The sequence below is a fragment of the Acomys minous genome (genome assembly GCF_964271855.1).
Source record: "Acomys minous genome assembly, chromosome: 1".
Classification (NCBI taxonomy): Eukaryota; Metazoa; Chordata; class Mammalia; order Rodentia; family Muridae; genus Acomys; species Acomys minous.
Genome location: NC_140483.1, coordinates 165473471 through 165491475, shown reverse-complemented (window position 1 = coordinate 165491475; position 18005 = coordinate 165473471).

Genomic DNA, 18005 nt, shown 5'->3' with positions numbered 1-18005 from the left:
AATATTGATGATTACATTTTCTAATCTAATTGCATACATAGCCACTTATATTATTTTGAAAGCTAACCAATAAGAATGAAGCTTCCAGGTCAGCACTATCTTGATTTCTCTATGTTCTATTACTTGTATATGTAGTATCTTCAGCAACAGTTTTATCATCAAATCCTAGAAAGTAGCCAAAAACAATTCCAGTAGCCAGTAAAGTTTGGAGATCTATGAATCTCCATTGACTGACATTTCTAAGGCATTAACTGGATTTATTTGTGAGTATATGGTGTCTTGTAGGACATTGTCATCCCATTATAGACTAACTTCATTTAAACTCTTATATAATATATAATATATATATATGAGTTTCTTATATATTATATACAAGAAAGTTTCTACTGGTAATGCGCGCTCGCCGGGGAGCATTTCTTGCTGGGACAGTGGGGATGGCGCGGGGGGGGGGGGGGAGGCGGTATGGGATGGGACTGGGGATTTATTTTGAAGTCTGCAGTGTTTGAGTTGTTTGCTGGGAGACTCAAGCTTCTCTTTGGTTGGGATCAGAAGCAGTTTGAAGCGAGGTATCAATTTCCCGAAGTTCGGTTTCCTCCAAAAGCTCTTGAGCTCTGTAATCTGCATTAACTCCCAGCACCCCAGCCTTTCGCGCCAGTGATCACTAGAGATGTGATTGTTCGTTCCTTTTTTTCTCCCAGCCCTCCTCCGGAAAGCAGCATCCTTACTCATTTGTCCTTATCTTATTTTCATACATCTTACTCTCTCTCTCTTTTCTTTTTCTTTTTTCTTTCTTTTCTTTTTTTTTCTTCAAGACACAGTTTCTCTGTGTATCAAGACCTGGCTGTCCTGAACTCGTTTTGTAGACCAGGTGACCTTGAAATCACAGGGATCTGCCTGCCTCTGCCCGCCCCACCCCCCACCCCCACCCTCTGGGATTAAAGGCATGAGCTACCACACTTAGCTCAATGGTAGTGCGTGTGCTCAGCATTCACGAATGAGGCCACTGGTTTAATCCCCAGAACCAGTAATTTTCTGAAGTTTTAGGACTTCTATAGATAAGGAAGGAGTCTGTGTCAAAAATAATGTAGTCTGTTTATGAGAACTGGATGCAGGGTCAAACAGAAAAACAGCCTCAAATTTTTCACTGGTTTCACCAATTTCCAAATGGTAAATAAATGGTCCCCTAGGATTTTTCTACTTGGGTCATAGTGACTCTACTGTACACTGAAGCATTAGCGTTGTCATCTTCTACACCACTAGCTTGCTGGTTATAATGGCTTTGTCTATTGAATGTCCTGGTATGTAGTTTTATACTGATCATCTCACATGGTATTCCCAACACTCAAGACAGATGCTCAAGCCAGGCATGGTGGCACACTCCTGTAACCCCAGCACTCAGGGAGGCAGAGGTAGGCAGATCTCTGAGTTTGAGGTCAGCCTGGTCCTTGGGCCTTCAAAGCAAAGTCGATTTATCCAGAAAGAATGGCAACTAATCAGGTCACTTATCAAGGGAATTAGAAAGGGCTGAGAATGTAGCTCAGATGGGATGCAGCTCACCTGGAAGAGGATTTGCCCAGAATACACAAAGCTAGATCCAGTACACAGAACTACATAAAACTGGGTGGGATGGCACAGACCATGGCCTTTGCTTGACGAAGTGTCATTCTCCACTGGGCACAGTGGCCTCTCTACCTGCCACCTGACAGGCCAGGACTAAATTCCAAGGGATATTGGGGGAAAAGAAGGAGGTCATACACGGATGTGTTCAAATAGTTGTTCCAGGTTTCTTGGAGTTTTTTTTCAAAATTAAATAAAACACAAGCTGTATGTTCTATCCACTCTGACCTCCTGGTCAGGTTTGGTCTGTAAAGGGACAACCCATAGCACCACATGCAGGAAGAAGCCAAGTTTGATTCAGAATCTCAAGGTCACTGTCATCCCTATAGCCAGTTGGAGGCCAGCCTGGACTACAGATAACCCTGTCCCAATGAAATAAAGTATCAAGCCTGAAGTGGTGGTGTGTGGGAGGCAGATGCAGGTGGATCTGTGTGAGTTCCAGGCCAGTCTAACCTATACAGTCAATTCCAGGATAGTCAGTGCTATAGAGAGACCCTGTCTCAAAAAGGGAAATTAAATTAAATTAAATGCAAAAGGAAAAAAAGAGAAAGCTTCTACTAAGGTAGGTGTGTTATTTTTATTTTAAAAAATTACTAAGCAAAAAATCAATTTGATAATAAAAAAGAAAAAACTCTATACTTTTGAGGAATTTTTTTAACTATAATATCTTTTTTTAGATTTATTTTTAAAGTAATGTCTAAAACATAAGTAGCTGTTATGATTCTCTTGATGTTCCCCCCATACTCCAAACAATCTTTAATTAAGTCCAATATCTAGCTTAGTGGAATAAAGTTAAATGTGCCATAAAAAATAAGCTAAGAAGCTGTCTACCTTTCTCCTTTCCAACATTTCTCATCTGAGTGGCATGCTGTGAACACACACTTAAACTGATTGGTATTAATGCATGCATACAGATTCCAAAATGTCAGCAAGATTCATTTGCTTTAAAGTTATATTAATTCTGATGATTACAGTGAGTTGGGTAAATAAATCTTAGTGATATACAAAAAATTATTTTTAGTTCTTATCAGATGCAATCCTTGAATTTTCCTTCTGTGCTGTTTCACTTTCACCTATTACAAACTCATTTTACAAAACCTGATGTTGCAGGCCTTAAACTAACATAAGGCTAATAAATGAAAGAAACAAGGCACTATTCATCTATCAGCTTTGTGCTTGGGATTTTACAGAAAGCAAGATACAAATAAGTACACTGAACATACTAATGAGAGAGAGAGAGAGAGAGAGAGAGAGAGAGAGAGAGAGAGAGAGAGAGAGAGAGAGAAAAGGAAGGAAGGAAAAAACAAAAAAGAAAGAAGAAAAGAAAAACATTTTAAGAAATATTTAGAGCAAACAAGTGATTTAGGAAGAAAGGGGTGGTCAGAGACTTTCTCTGAGGAAGTCTCATTTTTCAGTATTACTGGAATTATTTTTTAAAGGTAGCACTACAAAGAACATCCCCCCCCCAAAAAAAACAAAAAACAAAACAAACAAACAAAACCAGTTGTCCTGACAGAGGAAATGACAAGGTGGAGACACTGAGGTGGAAAGAAGTAGAGGCGGTCACATAACGTAGAGATAGTCAAATTGACTAAAACAGAGTGAACATGGGAGCAAGTGGCACAAATGAAGTCAGAGAGCTCAGCAGAAAGCAGGTTATATAAGACTACGCCGCCACCAGCAAGGGTTGATATATGAACCTCCTGTCATCTTCCCTTTGAAGATACATGATGAGTTTTACTAGTCTTCTAAAAATGTGTGACAGAAACAGCAGTCTAGACATTGGGAAAAGATCTTCACCAGCCCTACATCTGACAAAGGGTGAATATTGAAAACATAAAGAACACAAAAAGCTAAAACCAGAAAACAAAATAACCCAGTTTAAAAATGAAACACAAAGCTAAACAGAGAAGTCTCAACAGAAGAATACCAAATGGCTGAGAAATACTTAAAGAAGTGTGCAATGTCTCTAGTCATCAGGGAAATGAAAATCAAAATAAGTCCATCTTACACCTATCAGAATGGCTAAGATCAAAAACTCAGGTGACAGCACAAGTTGACGAGGATGTAGATAAAAGGGGAACACTCCTCCATTGCTAATGGGAGTGCAAATTTGTACAACGACTTGGGAAATCAATCTGGTGCTTTCTCAGAAATTTGGAAATAGTGCTATTACAAGACCCAGCTATATCACTCCTGAGCATATACCTGAAAGATGCTCCACCATATAACAAGGACATTTGCTCTACTATGTTCAGCGCATCCTTATTCATAATAACCAGAATCTGAAAAACAACCTAGATTTTCCTCAACTGAAGCATTAATAAATAAACTGTGGTATGTTTACACTATAGAATACTACTCAATTATTAAAAATAAGGAAGTCCTGAAATTTGCGGCAAATGGATGGAACTAGAAATGATCATCCTGAGTGCAATAATCTATACACAGAAAGACACACATGGTATATACTCACTTATAAGTGGATATTAACCCAACATACATGTCCTCTAAAAGTCTTTGGATGGAGGGACCCAGTGGGTTGAGGATCACTAAAAGGAGACCATCAAGGGTGGTGGATCTGGACCCAGAGGGGCCTGCACAAACTGTTGTACCAACCAAGGACAATGCATGCAGTAAACCTAGACCCCCCTGTTCAGATGTAACCAATGGACAGCTCATTCTCCATGATTGTGAGAAGAGTGAAGACTGCCTCTGACATGAACTCTGGTATCCCCATTTGATTCCTTCCTCTTGGTAGGGAGGCCAGATGGGCAGCACACAAAGGAAGGGAAAGCAGGCTATCCAGATGAGACCTAATAAGCGGTGGTCATATGGGGGCAGGGAGGTCCCCTTCTGTCAGATGTCTAGGGAAGGGGAATGGAATATGGTGAAAGAGGGAGGGAGGGTAGGAACAGGAAGATACAAGTGATGGCTTAACAAACAGGATGCAATCTGAATAAATTATGATAAAAAATAAAAACAACAAAACAAACAAATAATAAAGTGCCTGATTTCAACCAATTACGTATGCCTGTCCTAGAAACCCCCCACCCACTCCTCAATGGCTATATAGCCTTTGTTCCCCCTGATTAAAGTTAAAATATCTCGTCGAATGTTCAATCTCCATTGTGCTTACAGCCTTCCAGGCCCTGAATCTCATCTTCTGCTCCTCTTGCCTAGGTGAACTGGTGGCCAAGAGCCCCCCAGGGAAGAGGAGAACCACAAATCTAGCACTTTCTCAGAAAACTGGGAAATGCTCTACCTCAATACACAGCTATACCACTCCTGGGCATACACCCAAAAGATGCAGCCATGCAACAAGCACATTTGCTCAGCTATGCTCATAGCAGTTTTATTTGTAACAGCCAGAAACTAGGAACAACCTAGATGTCCCTCAACTGAAGGATAGATAAAGATATTGTGGTCCATTTACACAATGGAATTCTACTCAGCTATTAAAAACAAGAAAATCATGACATTTGTAAGCAAATGGATGGAACTAGAAAAGATCATCCTGAGTGAGGTAACACAGAACAGAAAGACATACATGGTAAGCAATCACTTGTAAGCGGATTTAGCCATATAATACAGGATAAACATACTACAACCACAGACCCAAAGATGATAAATAACAAGGAGTACCCAAGGAAGGATGCTTAAGTCTCACTCAGAAAAGGAAATAGAATAAACACAGGTAGTGGTTGAAGAGAAAGAATAAGGTAGGAGAGAGAGCACAGACAGGAGGTGAGGGCTGGGAGACTAAAGGCTTGCAGAGAAAAGAGAAACTGTGGGCAGGGGAAGCTCAATGACAAGCTGAAGAGCGAATTAGAGTAGGCTTCTGGGAGGACTTAAGGGGGACACTAGCTGATACTCGCAGTAGTAGGAGCCATGCAGACTAAAGAGGACATCCTGTAACTAGACAAGACTCCTAGCGGAGAGAGAATACCAACCCTCCCACAAAAACTTCAACCCAAAATGTATCCTGTCTACTAGATGTGCATGGATAAAGAGAGCAGAGAGGGAAGGAATTTCCAACAGAGGCCTAGCCCAAACCAAGACCCACCCCCATAGAAGAGTGTCAAAGCCTGACACTTAAAGATGCTTTCCTATGCTTGCAGACAGGAGACTTGCAGAGATATTCTCTGAGAGGCTCCACACACAAGCACCTAAAACAGATGCTGAGACTGACAGGCCACAAGGGAAAAGAAACGCACTCAGTCCCGATGCAGCTTGATGAGCTGGGTTTGGTGGGGAGTGGTAGCTTCCTTTTTCTGAGGAAAAGGGGAGCTGGAGGGAGTAAGAGAGAGAGAGAGGGTAGGACTGGGAAAAAGAAGAAGGAAGATGCTACAACCAACCAAAAAGTGAAACCTCTGATTTGGGGACATCCATACATTATAGCCATGAATCTTTCAGTTCCAAATGCTCACTGGCAAAGATTTTTCCCATTCTGTGGGACATTACTTTATTGATCATTTTGAGACTATGATCATAAGGGATTATGGGCCTATTGTGTAATCTTTTATGTCATTGTTGATTGTGTATCTTTATAAAGTTTGGGGTGGAAGGCAGGGAGTCTTATGGAAGAGTTGGAGAATAGACAAACCTGGAAGGGACAGGAGCTCCACAAGGAGACCAGTGGAGGCAACAAAGCCGGTGGTGGAGAGGGGTCCTGCAGAGACTGAAGCACCAATCAAGTACCCTGCATAGTGAGGACCTAAACTCTCTGCTCAGATGAACTATATACGCAGAACAATTTCCTTGTGGGTCACATAATATGGGGAGTAGGAACTACTTCTGACATTGACTTTGGTGCCCACTCGTTGATCATTTCCTCCTAGTGGGGCAGTCTTGTCAGGCCACAGAGGAAGCGGATACAGAAGTCCAGATGAAACTTGATAGGCTGAAGCCAGATGTTAGGAGAGGAGGGCTCCCTCTTTCTGAGGACTAGGGGGAGGGGGAAAGGGAGGCAATGATGGAGGGAGGTACAATTAAGAAGTAAAGTGAACAATTTATTAAAAAATAAATTATAAGCATAAGAAATGATCTACTATTAGTCGATTGATATCCATCTGTGGCCTTTAAATCTAGTTATACAATGTTAATGAAACTGGATACCCTAGAGTTTGGTGCATATAAGTTTAAGAAAGTAGCATCATTTTATGTAACTGTTCCCTTGATTAGAATGAAATTTCTCTGTTTATCTCTTCTGATTAATTTTTGTTTGAGGTATATTTTGTCAAATATAGGATAACATCTGCTTTTGTCTTGGTGTCATTTATTTTCATCTTTCTATCATTCTATATAAATATTTAGAGAACAATTTCTTCCCAATCAACATCACATATTATGTATATGGCAAACTCATGGTGAGAAAGATACTTCTCTTCTAAGCAAGAACATTATAGTTATCACCAAACAAAAAATACTTTGGGTCAGAATTTAAAATGCATGCTTGTAGCTGTGAATGAGAATGAAGAACTGTGGCCAGTGATATGATGTGTATCCTCCTACTTCACATGATCTAATTTTAAAGATTCCTCACATGAATTCCCAGAAATTTTTGTTTTAGTTAATTTCAGATGTAGTCAAATTGACAAGCAATACTAGTGTTCACAGTGTTACAGAAGTGAGGAAATAAGGGCCCCTCTCACAGGTAGTCTTGGTTGCCAACTTAACTACATCTGGAGTCAACCAAATTTCTATGGTACTGTTCTAGTGAAAAACGCTAAATCTCTTAAACTCTGGAGTTTTTCTCACTACCCTACCGCTGGTCCTCTAAGTACAGCGGGTTACTGACACTTTGTGTCCTTTTATCTATCCCTCTGTTCCAAAGCATGATTGGTGGTCAATCTCAGATGTGTTTCGTTTAAAACACAAGTGAAGAAACGTCAGAAAATTAATTGAAAAATATTCATGTCAACATTGAAAACAGTAACAGCCTACAGTCATAAATATAAATGTTAGGAAGCACCTTAGCAAGTATATCATGTTCATTAACTAAAGCAATAACCATTGTTTTTCTACTGTGGCCTCTGACTTTTGTGGCCACATATTTTGCCTAAGTTCCTAGTACCTGCTGTAAATTATTCTCTATGGAATAGGCATTAAGTCCAATCAAAAAGTTGATTTTTATCTGTAATCATATTCACCACTCTTGCACTAGCTGACACATCTTCTGTGGGATCATGTAAAATATTCAGGAATTATGTAAATTTTTCAGTTGAGTAGGATTTGGGCCATAATTCTCTATAGCAATTTTAATAGTACCTTCCACTCCCAAAAGAGTTAGACCCCAGGAAGGGAACACTTTCAACTCAGTCTCAGTCTTCTCCAAATCTTGCAATTAAAGGATATAACAGGCTTAGCAATAGGGTTTCATGATTCAATTTTGGAAGGCAACCAACAGCAATAACAATACCTTTATTATTTTAGACAACTCTGGTTCTTATAGACTATAACCCTGATGAAAATAGCCTATCCCTAGCATTGGAAATTTTCAACAACCTTTTGGCTTTGGGGAGTGTGTGTCTCTAGTCTTACAAGATACCCTTATATATTCTTTGTGAAAAGATTTATACATCTTTATTCCTTTAGGTACATTTAAATGTTTTTAAATTGGTTTCTAAATATGTAAGACTTAAAGATTTAACATTATGTTATCTCTAAATTAAAAATAACATTTTGATATAGAGTATGTGCTGGACAATAATGCAAAGTCCAGAACAACTGTCCTATATCAAATACAGGGATTATAGAGATAAACTTAGTGAAGTAGTCTGAAATCTGTTGTCATATATTGGGGGAAATTGTCTGGTGATTACAGAAGTGTGCAACTAAGGAAATACTAAAATAAACAATTAACAAGTTCTAACACAGCATGAAAAGATTTTATCCATTTTTATTACTTGTCAGACTGTGTCATCCCAGAGTATTTTCACTAAGCCTCTTGGTTTCCTTCATCCTTAAGCTTCATGAAACTAACTCTAACTATTCAATCTAATCCAGACCAATTGAGAAATAGTCACCCCACTATTAGAATACACTTTGGATATATATGTAACTTCTTCCTTGGCTGGGTGAGCAATGTATATTGTGTGTTTACTGTCTTTTGTACTCCTAGCAGCCACCAGGAAATGGAGGCACACCTTCTCTGGCACCCATTAAAGGCCAAATTTTTAACATTGATATTAAAACAAAATGACTACAATTTAGCATGACCCTTCAGTCATACTTGGTAGTAGCCCATTCTTAACCTAGTTTACAGACTAAACTAACTCATTCTGGTTTGTTAAAGCCTCTTTTACTTAACAAAGATCATGCCCTACCTTGGAACTCACTAAAGTCTCTAAAACACCATTATAATCCTGAGTTCCCTAATAAATTGACCTTTTCCACAACTATTGGTTCAGAGTATCATCAAAAATAGCTCTGTGGGTTTTAAGCTTTAGCAGAAAATTAACTTGTATTTTTTTCTCATATTGTGTCAATTGTAAGAAGCCATAAGACAGCATTTGCCATGCATCCTCTCTTGAGAAACACAAGTTCCTATTGGGACAGTGTGTACCTGACTTTTTAAAGTCACAACCCATTTCTGGTGATGCCCTAACAGATTACAGACTTCACCTCCCCATAGGAAATAGTCCATTTGCCACCTCTCCAGGCTCCTCTGAGATGCCTTCTGAAGAATTTCAAATTCCTACACACACATTAAGGGCTGCTAAGCTTACACACCTTTGCAACCAAACTTGGACAGATCCAAAAATCTGAAATGAATCTTATATATAATTGCCACCAGTAATCAGGTAAAATGGAAGAAGGCTCCTTATTTTCAAGCCTTTTCTCTTTTTGCTCTCCCAAAAGTTTCAAATATATACCTAAGGTTAAATGGAAGGAGGCTCTGTTAGCATAGTGCCCCAGTCTGCCTAGGAAACTGTGACATCACTGCCTCCCTGTTACCAGGTGTGCCCCTCCCCAAGATTATAAAAAGGGCAAACCCACTTCTCTCTCTCTCTCTCTCTCTCTCTCTCTCTCTCTCTCTCTCTCTCTCTCTCTCTCTCTCTCTCTCCACACACACACACACACACACACACACACACACACACACACACATTCTTCTCTTCATTTCTCGCTGTCTCTATCTCTCTGTCTCTCTTTCCCTGGGTGCACACCATGTTCCATTAATAAAGCTCTCAGTATCATATCTGTTGTTTGGCATCTTATTTTTCATATTTAAAATTGGTGGCCTCATACTGGATAGGCTCTTCCAGAATTGTCTAACTATGAGATCCTTTCTATCGGATTCATGCTACCTGCCACACTGCCTGCAGCAATTCACCTTCTGTTCCACTGATCACTAAGTGCAGCTCCATCCAACAGCAACTGACTGCTTGGGAGGTTTTCCCTTTCCGGTCTGCTCTGTTTCTGCTAACCTCCACTTGAGCACATTCCCTGGGTAGACTTCATCTACCAGCATGGTATTCTTTCCTCCTTTCTCGAACACCAAAAATCCTGGAACAAGTTGAAATTGTGCCACTCGGGCATCTGCCCTGCCCACTGGCAAACAGTGTGATGACACATTTGACCAGCTTGTGCCACTTTGTTTCTAGTCCCCATAGCCTTCTGGGATGCATTTCTTTCTTCACCCACCACAGGAACAGAGTCCCCAACTCTGATCTCAAAGCTTTTTGGAGACACGTAGCTTCTAAATTGTCACATCATACTGCCGAAGAAATTGGGGAACATAAAAAACTTTACTTTCCTGTGACTTTTTCTCACTCCAAAACTTTTCTTTGATTTTTTTATAATTTATTCAGATTGCATCCTGATTCTTATCCCCTCACTTGTATCTTCCTGTTCCTCCTCCCTCCTTCTCTCACCCTGTTCCCCTCCCTTAGACCTTTGACAAAAGGGAACCTTCTCCCACACCTTATAACCACAGCCTATCAGGCCTCGACCAGATAGCCTGCTTCCCCTTCCTTTTAGTGCCACCAGCCCCTGAAAGTCAAAATGTTCACATACAGACTTGTCCTCTGTGCCCAGCCACTGGAGGCTCAACCAGCATAAACGCTATCGGCATTAACCTTCAAGCTCCTTGACCTGGTCAAGTTCAGATGGCTCCTAGATTCAGCAACCTTGACAACGCTAGGGTAATGCTACAGATCTATTTTAACCTCATATTTGGGCTACACAGTCACATTGGCAACTTCTATCATGGGAGGCTTCGGATACCTTGCCAGTCCTTTTCATATGCAGGAGACCAAACTTTAACTTTCAGGTCTAGATACAGTCTACCTCATTACCAGACTTAAAAGACAGGTCTCAGAAACAACCTTTTACCATTCTTTTGGCTAAAGGACAGTGACTGCTCACAGCAACTTCACCTATGTCTTAAGGCTTCTAAAAAGGTATTTTATAAATGTTGGAGGGTCAAAGGAGGTATTTTAAGGTTGATAGATGCAAGTTATGAATGTTAGATGGCCTAAGGACATGTTTTAAGGCTGGTAAATACACGTTATAAAGGTCAAAATGTCTAAAAGAATAACTTATTTCTTCCTGTTGCTGTTATTGTTATATTAACTGCTCAGAGTATTGACACTAACCAATGGGATTCTGATTTATTAATCTAAATATGGCAGAACATTCCACTAAACAATACTCTATCATACTTCCAAGCTCAAATGTTTAAATTTCCTTTAGTTTGTCATTTACTTAAAATACCTCTCATTGTGCTAAAATTATATACATCCAGTCTTCTGAACAGAGGGAAGAAACACATGTTTCATGATGTGTACTGAGGCTAAAGTGAGCTTTTGCCAATCTGCTCTACAGCAGGTTCCTGTCCTCCCCATGTTATTGTTTCACACGTGTCAGAAAGATCCATAAGGCTTCTGCCCTCCTAAATTCACCTGAGAGAGTATTCATGCTTTTAACACAAAGTTAAACACAAAGCCTCTATTATGCTATGTCTCTACTGTCTTTTTCTACAATGTGTATTTCACTGCAGATTGCAAACTATGGTAATACTAACATTTCTAAAATTTATCTCCTTTTATACACTTAAAAGGATTCCTTTAAGCTACAGGTAATCCGCCTCTCAGGTCAAATGGAACCCAGATAAGCACTGTCCATCTGCAGCCTAAATTTCCCACCTATCACCTCTCTCAGAGGGTGAGATTCCTACCCCTTTCCTTGGCCTTTGGGACTCCCCTAACTACTCAGTTACTACATTCTTGCACCTAACATGGGCTAATTGCTGAATTTTCCCTTCTGGTTGACATAAACACTTCCTGCCAGTCTTGCCAATTTACATCTAAACCCTTCATCTAGGACCTTCTCCCTTGGGAGAGATCTCCCTCTACCAGCGTTGTTTCATCTCCTTCCCCTCTCATACATGGTCAAAACCCTAATGATAGGTAAGCGTGTATGCTCTTGAGCCGTGGCCTTGGTCTCTGACCAGCGCTGACAAGCTGCTGGAACAGTTTGTACCAATCTCACTGAGTTAAATCTTGCTCTGGGGATGCCTTGACAGGTCACTGACTTCTAATCTCCCCATGGGAACAGTCCAGGTGGATCTCTTTAGGCTTCCAACTGGGATGCCTTCTAGAAAACTTCAAATCCCTGTGCCCACATTAAGGGCTGCTAAGCTTACATACTTCTGTCACCAAACTTGGACAGATCCAAAATGAGATCTTTTAATTGCCACCAGCAACTGGGTAAAATAAAAGAAAATTCCCCCAAATCAGGCTTTTTCTAAGGTAAAATAAAAGGAGCCTCCTTATTTTCAAGCATTGTCTCTTTCCTTAATTTCAAGGCTTTTCTCTCCTTTGCTCTCCCAAAAGTCTCAAATACATATTAAAGATAAAATGAAAAAAGTTCACTACATTCAAGCTTTTCTCTTTTTTGTTTCAAAACTCTGTCTCTGCTCGTTCTCCCAAGAGTTTCAAATGTACACCTAAAGGGGAATTTCTCCCTAACCTACTAACTTTGTCTTCTGTTCACATATGTGTTCCAGTATCCTGCCAGATTCCCTACCTCCAGGACATCATCAGAGCAACCATCCACAGGTGCTGCAGTCCAAGCTCACAGATCGTGCCAACTGGACCTTCCTTGCCCTCAGCAGCAGATGTTCTCAGACCATGGACATAAAATACAACAGCCTGCTTTTCCTGGAATTGGTCAACACTTCAGCATTTTAACCTCCTGTTGCTGCCCTACTGTCAGCAGAAAACAGTCAAAGATATTGATTTCCTCATCCCTTATCCATTTGCAAAAGGATGAAATTGTTTGCTTCAGACCCAGGACTCCAGATTCTCCCAACACTCCTCTGCCCTATCTGCTGTAGGACATGGATGACATGCCCTGCCCTCTACCCTAAACTTTCCAGGGCAGAGCTTATCCTTGCCCATCACCCCATTACATGGCAGTCAAGAGCTGCTTCCTATGAACCTACATTTATATACTTTAATGTACCTTACATAAAAACAATATATCCTCATTTTTAAGAATAGGAAAAGAGAGCGATATTAGCATAATCCTCCAGTCTGCCTAGCAACCTATGACATCATTCCCTGCCTGACACTAGGTTTCCAGTCACCAAGATTATAAAAAGGGCAAACCCACCTCTCTCTCTCTCTCTCTCTCTCTCTCTCTCTCTCTCTCTCTCTCTCTCATTCACTCTCACCTCCCTCTCTTGTTCCTCTTTCTCTCACTTACTCTGTCTCTCTGTCTCTCTCTGTCTCTGTGTGAATGTGTCTCTCTCTCTTCCTCTCTGTTCCCCTGAGGTGCCCCCTTTTCCTTCTCTCCCCATGCTTCTATAATAAATCTTATACCACATATGTTGTGTGGTATATTTTCCTATTTAACAATACCCATCTTGGCTTTCGCTATTTATTTATTTACTTACTTACTTACTATTTTTCTATACAGAACCATGGCTACATGACTGATTGAGGATGGGTCTGGTGCCATGTATTTTAATTCTAGTTACTAGCCCCAAGATCTGGTCCCTGCTCAGAGGAGCACATTCTCTCATATACCTGTCCTGGTCTTGTAAACCTTGTTCCACCTAGTTTAAAGTTGATTGGTTAATAAAAAATGTTGAAGTTTGGAATTTGGCAGAAGAGAAGAGTTTTGAGGTTGCAAGGCTGGATGAAGGTCTAGGGGATGCAAGGAGAAGGTGAAGGAGAGGAGGAGAATGCACGGATTCCAGATATAATAATAACACAATTACCTGGGATGTTGGATGGGAGGAAGATCAAGTGATAGTGGGATGATAGATTAGTTATTATGTTTACCTCTGTGCTTAATTTTGAATGAATCATAGTCTCAATTGTTATGCCTAAGTCATGAGAACCCCATAGATGACCAGAGACCAGCTGAATGCAATTTATACAGTGTCTTTTCAATGAGCAAGCTTGGAGCAAGGATTGTCCATTCCCCAGGAGCTGAAGAAGGTGACAGCCTAAACTCCTTAGGATACAGGGATTATAAAGGCAAAAACTGCAAGCGGGACATTCCAAGCCTTGGCAATACATAACTGGAAAATGGGTATAGGGGAAGTTGGCCTTAGTGCTGATAAGGTACTGGACAGAGGGGCTTTGAGCCATGCTGTAGGGGGACTTTTATCTAAATTTTCCATCTGCTGTAGCTGTTATATTGTGGATTTTTTCACATAATTGGGTAAGGGGATAAAGGGAAAGGTGGCCTTAAGCTGATAAAGTACAGGCTAGGGGGCCTTTTGTTTAGCTCTTATACAGTGTGTGGTTATTTGAGGGAAATTAATGATTAATGAATAAATAATGTTGCACTAAATATGACTGAATATTAATTATTAATATTCATAACAAATGGCACCCAGTGAATTTAATGTTATCCATACTCTTAATGTTCAGATTTAAACATTATAAAAGTTCTGAATGGAAACTTCTAACTGATACTCTCCAGGACCAAATTTAATATAGCAAAATTAGGAGAGAGAGGTTTAACTATAACATAGGCTTAATCTAATTCTCTGAGGCTTGAAAAGGCAGCTGCCCTCCAGAGCCCTATCTCTAAAATTTGCCACAAGTAAGTAAGATTGGGTACAGCTGCAGACCTATGTGAAAACAGAGCCAAAGGCTAACAGGGAAGGCACTTTGCTCTGACTGCCCAACTCCCAAAGGAGGAGTTTGACACCAACTGCTAGGAAAACTCCGCTGTGCAGTTTCTTAGCAACTTACATTCTGAGAGCCTGGTGGCTCAGGACTTGTAAACAAGCTGCCCTCACTCTAACAAGGCTAAAAGAAGATTGGAGAAGCCTTTTAAATAAAAGCTTACCTAAAGGGAAAACTCCAGTTTACTAGACCCAAACTAAGTGTGCTTCCAAGTCAGACACATGCTTAACCGATTTGTGGAGGATCTTGCAAAATAATTCTAAGTTACAGGTGGGAGGCAAAACGACGCCTCTTCTCTGTGAGTTGAAAAACAAGAGCAAGGTCAGACACAGCACAGCAGGGGAGGAAGAGACCAGACACAAAGAGGGAATACAACTCTGATCAGGAAATTGTTTAATTATCACATTTCTATGCTAAATACAAATTTTAAGTAACTAAAACATGCACTATAGGGGAGAAAATAAAACAGACTTCTTGGAGCTTGGCTAATGTTTTCTTCTATGACTTTAAGACAGAAATAAAGGAAAACTTAGAAATTATGGTTATATTCATAATTCTTATTTTAACTTTAATAGTTGGATTAGCCTTTTATGGTTTTACAAAGGCAAAGATTTTAGAAAAGATGCTGAAACAACACAAAGAACAATTAGATCAATATAAAGAAAAAAAGTTAGAAGCAAAGCATAAATTAAGGATCCAAGAACATATAGACCAAAATGAAAAATAGAGAGATAAGTATGGAATATAGGCACAGACCTTAAGAGAATATTAAGTAAAGAAAATATTAAGACAAAGATAAACATAAAGAAAACCAATGAAAGGTAGTTAGAAAACAAATGCTAGCCTATCCAGCTACTATACAACAGAGACTACCAGTCAATAATCATCCACAGGATTATCAAGAAGCTGAATGCTGCCCTGTGGAAGTGTAAGATATGAGAAAACTTAAGTGAAGTGTCACCAATTTTGGAATGCATTCCCCATTTATAAAACAAATAATGGCTTCGTGGCCAATCAAAAGTAGAGTAGCCCCAAAAGACTAAGCTATGACAAAGGCAATATTATAACCTGTGCCATATTTACAATGCTTTCTTGGTGGAAAGAAGAAGCTAGATAGAACACAAAAATTGAGCCAGAAGTCTCAATGCTTCTAAGGACAAACTGCTTGGTGATTTACCATAAATGGACCAGGAAGATACCTTGCCAGCCAGCACAGCTCAGTTGGGGCTCCCACACTCTCTAAAGGGTCTGAACTGGCCTGAGGGGGGTCGGGCAGAAAACTAGCCACCCACTACAAACCAGAGAGGCATTCCAGCAAGCTCTGGAAGAACCTGACCAGCTGACACAACCCAGTGAGAGTAAACACACATGCCCAGAGGAGTCTGAACCAGCCTGAAGGGATCGGGCAGAAGCCCAGCCAACTCCCAGAAGCCAGAGGGCAGTATCTGCTCTCTCAGGTGGGACTTATCCTAGGCCCCACAGCCTGGACAGAGCAGGCAGAATCCTAGTCAATCCCCACAAGCCAGCAGGGGCTCTGGCACTCTAGGGTGGACTGAGACTAGGCTCCCAAAGCCCCAGGTCTCTATGGCAAGGTTTTCAAATCTAGTCAAAGGCAGGATAACAGGCTTTATCTACACTACCTCAAACTGATCCTTGGACTGCAGAGCACCAGCACCAGCCTTTGCTGACCCATTGGAGAGCCCAGACTGTAAAGTAAAGTCTCCTGGAGCTGAAATCAGGTCATCTGCCCGATCCAGGGAAGGACACCAGAAACTATCTCTCAACATCAGAGACAGCAATCAGCATTAAAAAAAACATAAATTAAAAAATAAAATAAAATAAAATAACAGCATCCACAGGGCCCACATATCATAAAGTAATCAACCCTGAGAACTCAAACACAATTGAAACACAAGAAAATAACCTCAAAGCCAGAGTAATGAAGATGATAATGAAGGAAACAAATAAAATCCATAAACAAATGGAGCCAAGCAGATTGTAGACATTAAAGAGGCCTATAGTGAGGCACTGGAAGAAATTCAGGAAAAGACAATCAGATGAAGGAAATCAATAAGACAGTTCAAGATCTGAAGGACCATAGAAAGACACTGAAAGAAAGTCAGGAAAATACAAACAATCAGATAAAGAAAATCAATACAACAGTTTAAGATCTGAAGATGAACATGGAAACAATGATAAAAGCACAAACAGAAGAAAGCTGGGAACAAAAGAACTCAGAGAAGAAAGTCAGTAATGCAGACCTAAGCCTATCTAACAGATTTCAAAAGATGGGGAAAGGAATCTCAGCAATAGAAGATCCTATGGTAAATGTTGAAACAATCATCAAAGAAAATACTAAATCTGAAAAATTCCTGACACAAAACATCCAACAAATCAAGGACACCATGAAAAGATGAAATCAGAGGATAATAGGAATTGAGAAGATGCCTGGATCTAAGGCCCAGAAAATATCTTCAACAAAATCATAGAAAAAAATTCCATACTTTAAAGAAGGAGAGGCATATAAACATACAAGAGGCCTACAGAACACCAAGTAGAATAGGTCAGAAAAGAAAATCCTCCCACACATAGTATTCAAAATACAAAATATACAGAATAACAAAAAATACTAAAAGTGGCAAGAGAAAGGGGCCAAATAATGTATAATGACAAACCTATCAGAATTACCCCTGACTTCTCAGCAGAGACTATAAAACCCAGAAGGGCCTGGACAGAGGTCCTACAAACCCTAAGAGACCACAGATGCCAGGCAAGACTACTTTATCCAGCAAAACTTTCAATAGCCACTGTTGGAGGAAACAAGATATTCCACAACAAAAACAAATCAAACAGTAGCTAACAACAAATCCAGCCTTACAGAAGTTAGTAGAAGGACACCTCAAACCCAAAATGACAAGCTACAACCAAAATTGCACTGGAAATAGATAACCATACCAGTGGAAAAATATAACCACACAAACCCTCTAGTACAACCAACATCAAAATCAAGGGACTTAACAGTCACTGGTCATTAATATCCCTCAACAACAATGGTCTCAATTCTCCAATAAAAAGACAGAGACTAACTAAATGGATGCATAAACAAGACTCAACATTCTTCTGCATCCAAGAAACACGTCTCAGCCACAAAGATAGACATTACCTCAGAGTAAAAGGCTGGAAAAAAGGTATTCAAAGCAAATTGACAAAGGAAGCAAACTGGTGTAGCCATTT